A 10,444-nucleotide genomic window follows, 5' to 3' on the forward strand; every position below is an offset into this window, starting at 1 on the left:
AAATAGAATCAAATCCTCCGCTATCATTTAGATTGAGGTAATAGTACTAGGGGAAAAACATATTGTATATAGAGTGTATTTTGAAATATAATATATATTTAAAATAAATATATTGCATATTAAGCACAGCACCAGTTACAACGCCTTCGGCTGTTTGGTGTAATAAGAAAGATAAGATATTCGAGTATGTAATTAGAGTTCGCTCGAAGCATTAATAAGAGGAAGATAATTAAAATTTAATAAATTTTGTGGATTAAGGGGGACCTCTTATCAGTGGCTTCAAAAAAAGTGTTTTTTCTCAAGTTTTTTGCGAGGCGAAAAAAGCGACACCCAGGAATAATCTTTGCACTTTTTAGAAGGCATGATTGAAGAGTAATAAACAATTTTGTAAAATTAATTAAAAAAACAAAATGGCGGACATATGAGGGATCTCGCACAGCTTCTCGTTGCGCGCTAGTAAAACAGCGTGTAAAATTGCGGTCGTAGTTTTCACCTGAAACACAAAAGAAAAATATTGTCTTATTCAGAAGGCTTCCCCGCATATAAAAGACTACTCTTGTATAAAAATATGAAAAAATGAACACACAATTAATTATTAAAAAAAGTGCTTTTTCTCGCTATTTCTTTTTCAAAAAAGGGGTTAAATAAGATTCAAAAAATGATTTTTTTTTTAATTTTGTTAGTTAATAAGTTGCGCATTTTAATTATATTTATATAAATTTGCGGTTTGAAACGATAACTTTCGCCGTTTTTTTTAAATCTTACACGCCATTTTCAAAAACGTGGTTTAGAGAAAACGTGTTTCAAAGTTTTCAGAAGGTAGACTGTATACTCACACGAAGAACGGTACACAGGCCTGTAACTCTGAAATCACTTTGAATTCCGCTATACAATTTTGAGGGCATATTCTCTTATAATATATCTATCGATATCGATAAAAAAAAATCAATTTTTTGAAGCCGACTGATAAGAGGCCCCCCTTATGTTAGGTTTTGGTTTTTGTGGCCGTCGGTTTAGAGTAGCTAACTCGCTTACACCATCCGTGGCCCGTTGTGGTAACACGAGAACCTTAGTGTTTATTTATCATGGAGCCATTTAGGTGCTTTTATGAAGGCTATGAAGGTTTTATCCCAACACCGGATAGTTCCAAAAGAGAGTCAAAATAGTATTTTCCTAGCAACCGTCCTCTACTCCTAGCTAAGGATGGATAATTGCAGAAGGACGGTTCTACTGTTTCTTCCTCTTCCTGATCTCTGAAACTTCTGCAGTATTCTTGAGAAAATACTCTTAGCCTAAAAGAGAGTCTAGCTAAAAACCAAAGGCTGGTGACACAAGCCACGACCTTCCAGATGTTCTGTCTTTTTTTATCTAAGTACATATTTGCGGCCAAATTAGTCTGGTTGTAACACAAGTATTTTCTTGTTTCCATTGGCTATTGGGCTCTGGAGAATATTATGTTCTATCCTTAATTTACAAGTTGTCATAGGAATTCTAATATTACCTCTGTTTTCAAGCAGTGGAAGTTTAGTACACTTTCTACTTAGCTCATGCAATTTCCTTCAATATCTCTTTGTCCCAAAACCCATATAAGGCTAACTTTGAAGACAATGCTAATATCATTTAGAGCTGCCAGGCATTCCTGAGGAACCTCTGATCTTAGTATAACTGCCCCCATTGATTTGATGACCGCCTGGCTGTCTGAGAAGATATTTATCGTAGTTTTTGTTACGGCGTGTTTGTTGAAGTACACAGTTACCTAATAGAAGCAACAATAGTCTGGAAATCGGACATCTAATTAAATCCTCATTCTTTTGAAAAAACTCCATAGCCTACTTTATTTTTTCGCTTGGATCTATCCGTGTATAAATTTATTTCTTCTCTTCTCTATCGTCTTTGAGTTGGCCACTCTCTTATTGACTAAGTAAGCTTTGGAAATAAATTTGAAGATAATTGATATGCTTTCTATACTAGTTTCCTTTAGAACCTCTGATGGTGTGCTCAAGGAGAGAGTTTCCATGCTTTCCATGCTTACTATTGGGTTGTTGCAATTATGCCATCCACAAGCCAACCTTTTATGTGAAAGTGTCCGGTGCGTAGTCTCAAGCAAACTTTAAGTGCGAGAATGCTGCAAGTTATTGGGTGAATTGTTTTAGACCCACCAGGATTTATAAAGCGATACTCATTGTCATAAGTGTTCCATAACTGCTTTTGTTGCTCTCTACATGTAGTACAAGGTATCGTTTTTTTTCGTTCGACTATACGTAGTGGCGTAGCGTATGCTGAAGACTTTTACCTAGGCTATTTCATTACCTAGAAATCCACCGTGCCCTGGAATACGCATTAATTTTACTTTATTCTTTAGTACAATTTTTATTTTTATTTATTTGAAAGAGTAACAACTAAATAATAATTATTACACTTGAAAATTCTTCACTGTTTTGTGAAGATATTTAAATTGCTAAAAAAAACGTTATAAGGGGGGAAGCGCGTACTAAAATGAATATTGCCTGTAGCGCCGCGTAATTAAAAAGGAACACCCCACTCGTCCGATTAACAATTCAAAAATGACTTTATTTTCCATGTTCTGTCCTTATACTCCTAAAACTAAGATAAAAGAAATAGCGGAAATGGAAGAACAATACGTGGAGAGTTAGAGTGAGTATGTAGTTAAGTAAATAGAAATAGAAAGAACGGAAAGTATAGCTGTAGAAATAGAGTCAATGATCGAAAGTAAATAGAAACAGGTAAAGAAGGTAGCGAAAGCGAGAAACAGTAATGTAAAAATAGAAAATAACTTAATATTAAGCTCAAATATAATTAACGTTACATATTTTATTTTATTCATTTACCTAATTACCAATTATTAATTTATTATTAATTTTCATTTATTGCATTCAATTTTAGATTATTTTAATATATTATATTAATTATATTACAGCGTTGGCTACCAGGGCCTTCGGCTTATTGCTAAAAGGAAAAAAATATTCTAATAGAATTTAAAAATATTTAAAGTTATTGAAAAATGCATGACTGCACGTAAGTGGAGGGTTTCTGTATTTACTTACCACGCTAGGACAGGAATTCAGATTTTTTCTGCGTTTACCACACTACTAAGGGATTTCATAAGAATTTTCGCCAAACTACTAAGGGATTCGACTTATTTCATGCCCACAGCGAGGCGAATAAATTTGCGATTAAGAAGGCCGTGCGGCAGTTAATTTGTGGTGCAGAAGCTAAAGTCGGCGGAATTATTCGTTTTGTTTTTTGGCACGTATATAATTCAGGTTCAAGTCCTGAAGTCATATTTTTTTCCTTGCACATTTTTTTTTACAATTCAAACCAGAAAAGTTTGGTAAAATTTTTGAGTTTATTTTAATTTCTAATTTTTAATTCTTTAAAATACTGTTTTTTTTTGTATTTCATAAATGGAAATTTCTTTTCGGTATAAAATAGTTCATACTGGATATGACCTGATTTTTATATAAATCAATCCAAAAATGTATGCATATCGCATTCATATGCAATCTTTAATCTCTTTTATCAAATCCAAATTATATTGATGAGAAAATATCATTCTAATATCCGTCCAGAAGTGATGGTAAATGTAGGGAAAATTCCCTACATGTAGGGATTTTTGTCGAAAAATGTGGGTGTAGGGAAAAGAAGGACAGATTTTGTTAAATTTGTTAAAATAAAAATCCGCTGTAAGGTTTCATGCCAGACTTTTTTTCTTTATGGCCAAATACTTTTAAAAGCGTTAATACGGCAACATTGCCGTTTTTTTCTTCGTTAACGTTAACGCGATTTTTTCTTCGCGCAAAAATTGTTAGTTTTCTGGTGCTTTTCACTTTTGAAGTAAGTTTGCAAATAATTTAGTTTTAGGTTTTTTTATATTTAAAATGCATATATATTTATATATGAGTTCCCCCTCTTGGACTGACTCTTCGGAGAAAAACAACACCAGAAAAAACAATGCAAGTATCGGAAACAAAAGTTCAATAACAAGTGGCGTGACGACGACAATTTTAGTGGCTGGTTGGAAGCTGTGGCAAACGATCCATTTAAAGGCTAATGCGCTGAGTGCGACAAAGTTTTGAACTGCGGCAAGTCTGATTTTCAGAAGTACGCCGAATCAGAAATGCACCAAAAAATATGAAGGCAATAAAAAAGACAGCTAAAATAAACAGAGTTTTTTAAGAAAAAATCGAGTAAACCAAAAGGTTTCAGAAATGTCGAATTAAGACTTAGCATGTTCTTCGCTGAGCATAATGTCGCGCTGCAAGTGGTGAATCTTTTAATCCCACTCTTGAAAGAAACCGTGCCGGTTTCTGAAAAAATAAAAACTCTGCCTTGCTTTAAACAGAACTGAATGTAATGAAAAAGTCGAATTTTTAGTATTTTTGCTCAATTTTTCTTTACATTTGTGTTTACAATATAATAAATATATATATGTGTACTTATATATACTTGAAATAAAATTTGCTTTTATTATAAAGTGTCAAAATAGCACCAAGTCCAAAACTTAAGCAAATAATTCAATTTTGACGTTGCCAGTGCCTAATTATAGTGTAAACACAGGAGAAAAAATGTGGGGAATTGTATACGGAAAATTTTTTGTAAGCGTAGGGAAAAGTAGGGAATTTTTTTGGGCTGTGTAGGGATTTTTCAAAAAATGATTTATTGTACCATCACTGATTAGTAATTATAGTTTAGCGCAATCGTGAAAGACATGTCGTGTATGCAGTACATCGTCCCATATTTGACTCAGGTTCAAGTACCTTAGGTATTTTTCTTTGTTCATATTTTTATTTAATTTTTTGTATTTGGTTTAATTAGAATTGATTTAAAATAGTGTATTCAGGTTTTTCTAATACCTGTTATTTAGAAATTTATTCTCTATATAACATTATTCATACTTCTTTTGAATTGATTTATATGTAAAACAGCCATAAAGGCAATCATATGAATATGCATTCCTATATTTAATCTCTTTAGCCAAATCTGAACTATTTACATACACATATTGATGAGAAAATGTTCTAATATCCATGGATGCATCCAGAAAGCCAAACGCGCATACACGCATATGTATATACATAAACATATATGTATAAATATATACAAGCCTTCAACGAACGCAAAATGTATGCATATAAAAAACAACAACTGCGACCGCCTTCTTGTCCGTCAGTGAAAAGATGGGATATGTATACCCTATGAGCAAAAAGAATCGGGAAGGTGATGTTGACTGTTTTCTTCGATTGCCAAGGCATAGTCCGCCATGCCGGAAATGTGAGCAAACAATTCTTGGATTTTGCATGATGATAACGCGCCATCGCACCGATCAAAGAGAATACGACGAAGGAGCTGAAGGCCATGTAGGCCTACCGGGGTTGTTTGGAGGACTGGGTTAAACGTTGGCACATGTGTGTTGCTTCAGACGGGTTATATTTAGAAGGAGATAATATAAATTTGCCTTAAATTTAACTCTGTTTTGTTTAATTTAAACATTCCCGGTACTTTTTGATCATAGGGTACATATATGCGGCTTTGCGGACAGAAATGTGTGATTCGCTGCAATTGTTCAAGGAATCTAAGTCGCATTAACTCGCGACTGTCGAACAGTTAGAAGACATATTTACATACATATAAGGGTGCATACATACATACATACAGAGCCGCGGCCACTCGACATGACAAAAATTCAAGATTTATCAAATATTGGCAAATAATTTCACGCGAAATATTCCAATATTGAATATTTTCAAATGGTCGCGAAAATTGGCATATGGGCGGCTCGTTTTATGAATGAAATTGAAATATGAGCTCGAACTTATGAATGAACTTTTTGTGTTTGTTCTAAATTGTTCAGCGCCGTCGCTGATAGAATCATGGCCGCTGCGACTGCGTCTACGAATGTATTTTGTTTTTGTAGTCCCTAGGCTTAGATTTTGGCTTTGGGCGACATGCGCCATCGCGTTGCGCTTGCTGTTGCTTTTGCATCTATCAAAGTATTGTGTTTTTGAAGGACAATATTAGGAATATCGACTGGGGACAGACAAAAGTACACGGAAGCAAGAACGGAGCGCTGTGCTCGCGCATATATGCATGAATGTATGAACGTGCATGGATGTAGTAACATATGAATAGAATTATTTATATTCATATGTATGTATATATGCTAGGACATAACGTGGGTATATATACATACTTAGAGCAGAATTGTTTTAGCACTTGTTAGGAAGAAACTCGTTCACTGGTGCGTATGTGTATTTGATTTCTTGTAAGAATGTGATGTGCTGTGACATGTGTACATACATAAGTCAAGGTTATTGGGCATACATGCATATGTACATATATATGAAAGGAAGATAATGTTCTTGCGCTTGTGCATTATTGTTTCTCATATACAAATGTACATACATACATATGTATGTAAATGCTGTCGAATAGATAAACTATAAACTATATATATAAACTATAAACCTTTTGTTCACAACGCAGGTGCAGAAATAAACGGTCTGCGTATTTATCCTCCCCACGTGACTCGCCATCAATTCTCGGCGCAAATTTTTTTTTGTTCGTTTTTAATTTTTTTTTTTTTTAATGTAATCGTAAAAAAACTTGTAATAAATTTTAAGTATCCGCTTATCATTTCAAAAGCAACAAAATGGTAAAAAAATAAGCAGTCGAAGAAATAAACGCACCGCCTATTTTTCCTCGCCACATGTTAGACTCGATTTCAATTCCCGGCGCAAACTTTTTTTTATTAATTTTTTTTTTTAATTTGTTTTTTTTTTAATGTAATTGAAAAAAAAATTATGTAATAAATTTTACGTATTCGCTTATTATTACAAAAATACGAAAATAGTAAAAATTTAATTGGTTTAATGTCGAGGTGAGAAATGTGTTGTGCGTTGAGGTGAAAGATGTGCGGTATTTCTGATTTTTGTGTGGGTAAAAGTCAGTGAGGTGTCTATAAACTCGGTATGCTAAATTTCCTTACTATGTACAAATCTTTCAAATCTCAATTGTACTAAAAAAAGCTCACAGTAACATTTGCACCTTCTCATTGCATTAACATTCTCTGATTATACTACATAAAGAGAGAATTCACTGTAATCAGCCCTGTTAAAAGTTTCACCACACCACGGCGGGGGTTAGACTTCATTTTGGACAATTCACACTATTCGTAGCCCGTGAGACTTTTCTATACCATTTGTGCCATTTTATTTCTCGGGTTAACATATTTGTGCTTGGCGGCCAATTCGTATGCTTCTGCGTTCTTGTTAAAATTTCTTAGGCATTTTCTGATCGGAATTGAAATTCCATCATACTCCCGCACGTTACGTGTTTCGGCAACCTCAATATATTGTCGTGCCTCTTCTTATTTTTTTCTGATTTCGACATTTTAATTTTTCAACTTTTATCTTTAACTTAGGGATCGTTTCTCAACTGCTAATTATATTTATAAATGGCTTTTTTCAACCGTTTAACTTTTTTTACTGTTCAAACTGTATTCACCATATTTCCATATAAAAAATTAAAATGGCTTCGGCTATTCCATTTTTTTTACATCACGCACATGGTTTCGCTTCTTATATTGACCTTCTTTCTACATTCATAACCTTTATTCATTATGGATATTATGTTACACCAAGACCATATTTTTGAATTGAAGATTTAAAATCAGTTTATCGACTTCTCTGCTTCTCTACCTTACATCCTGGTTCGCCGGGCTGCCTTTCGGGTAGCGTTGCCAGCATTCTCATACATAGGCTTGCCATACGTCAGGCATTACACACCTTTCCAGGTATTTGTTCAGGCATCATATTTTGTCAGATTAGATTTTGTGAATATTACAATTAACAACTTTTATTTTTTACTAAAGCAAAAACGTTTTTCCATCACTTTTTGTTTATTGCTTAAGATGACATTCTTGTGCAATTTTCGATAAAGCTAGAACTTCGCACTTCACGTCAACTGTCTTTAAAAGTGCAAACTAAGTAGCTAGTTATAGCATCGAAACGGATGTTATGGAATTCTAGTTGGCCATAAGTCAAATGTGTTTAACAAAGTGTTATTAAATTTGATAGTGAGGGTTCTCATAAGAATAGTAAATTTCTGTTAAATTGAAAAAAATGTTTACCCATTTGAAAATATTTCCTTTTAAATTTAAATACGTTTTGACATTATGCCCCTTTCAAAAGAGCCCCAGTGAATTGCTAATCATGCTTTATTTAATACACCTTTATCATAAGCAAATGTGCAATGTTCATAAAATTTTGTGAATTGGTAGGCTTTTGTTTTTATTCATTGCTTCAACTACAAGCATATTTCTACATACATACATACAGGTAAATATTGCGTTAAGGTCCTATAGCTATAGGACTTAGTGACAAGCTTTAACAATCCATTTGTTTCTTATTAAATTTTAATTTTTTTTTGTCCAAATTAAAACACCAACAAAGTTTCATCAAAATTTTAAGTATACAGTTTCCATCATTGAATCTTGATATATACAATGAAGTGCAAGTTTCAAATAGCTCCAATAAGCAATTATTTTGACATTTTTGTTGTTTTTGCTGGCGGTTTGCTGTGGTTTCCCCATAAAACGAATGTTTTAAATTTTTTATCGTCAACATTTACTTCATTTTCGGAATATATTTTACCTATGCGAAAGGAAATGTACTCTCCATAAATTTTTTTATTTATTTATTTATTTAAGTCTATGAATTACAATCCTTACAGACTATGATACAAAAGTTGCTTAGATTAAGCTACAAATATATCATTTGTATTTAAAAACTATACTAGCTACTAACTAACTATAATATAGAATTCAAAAGATTTAAAAGTGCTGTTCTTGAAAGCGAGAAATCAAGAAGAACATCATTATGAACGGCATTTAATTCCCGTAAAGCACGAGTAATGGGAGCATTGCTGGCATACGTAGTTTTAAAGTTTCCCCCATAATAAGGGTAGAAGTTCCTAAGAGATCGCTGGGGAACATTAAATCGAATCCTCTTCAACAAGTAGAGACAATCAATTACTCCAGTAATAATATTATGAGTAAAAGACAGACACAGTATAGTCCTACGAATCTCTAAGGACTTGAGACTTATAAGCATGAGACGAGCAGAATATGATGGCATGGGATCAATAAAATTCAGGGACCGAAGGGCATAATTGAGAAATATTTTTTGCACACGTTCGATTCTATTAATAGCTTGCTGACTACAAGGTCTCCAAATAAAAGCAGCATATTCTAAATGAGATCTAACAAAAGATGTATAGAGTAACTTAATGGTATAGGGATCAGAGAACTTAGTGGCGTTCCGTCTGACGAAGCCCAACATCGAAAAAGATTTAGAAGTAATATAATTTATATGGTTATTAAAAGAGAATTTGTTATCGAAGATGACGCCAAGGTCCTTAAACTCACTAACACACTGCAGGACACATGCCGAGATCCTGTACTTAGTGCACAAAATATTAGATGTTTTAGAGTAAGATATTTGGAAGCACTTAGATAAGTTCAGCGAAAGTCGTGAATTCTGGCACCAGAAGTAAAGCCTATTCATATCGGCTTGAAGTTTAATGGCATCCTCTGGCGTCTTGATCGCTGAGAAGGTCTTAAGGTCATCAGCATAAAGCAAAAATTTAGCAAATGTGAAACAACTTTTGATGTCATTAATAAATAACACAAATAAAAGCGGTCCCAAGATACTTCCTTGCGGAACACCTGAGATGGCAGCAAAGGAGGTAGATGAAATACCATCGATTGTTACAACACAGGATCTATTGCTCAAATAAGAGTTTATCCATTGCAGAAATGTAGAATGAAAGCCAAGACTAGCTAATTTTTTAACTAAGATTCTATGAGAAACTTTGCCGAAGGCTTTCGAAAAGTCGGTGTAAATACAGTCGACCTGGAAGCCAGCGGAAAAAGAATCAATGCAGTATTCATTAAAAACAGCCAGATTAGATACTGTAGATCTGTTAGCAATAAACCCATGCTGATTAGGGCAAATTAAAGATTTAACGGAAAAACTCAGCTTTGCATAGACCGCATGCTCAAAAATTTTGGAGATAGTCGACAGCTTAGAGATAGGTCTATAATTTCTAACGTCATTTTTATTGCCACTCTTAAAGAAGGGCGTAATGAAAGAGTGGTGGCCGCCGTAGCCGAATGGGTTGGTGCGTGATTACCATTCGGAATTCACCGAGAGGTCGTTAGTTCGAATCTCGGTGAAGGCAAAATTAATAAAAACATTTTTCTAATAGCGGTCGCCCCTCGGCAGGCAATGGCAAACCTCCGAGTGTATTTCTGCCATGAAAAAGCTCCTCATAAAAATATCTGCCGTTCGGAGTCGGCTTGAAACTGTAGGTCCCTCCATTTGTGGAACAACATCAAGACGCACACCACAAATAGGAGGAGGAG

The sequence above is a fragment of the Anastrepha ludens genome, chromosome X (genome assembly GCF_028408465.1).
Source record: "Anastrepha ludens isolate Willacy chromosome X, idAnaLude1.1, whole genome shotgun sequence".
In the NCBI taxonomy this organism is placed as follows: domain Eukaryota; kingdom Metazoa; phylum Arthropoda; class Insecta; order Diptera; family Tephritidae; genus Anastrepha; species Anastrepha ludens.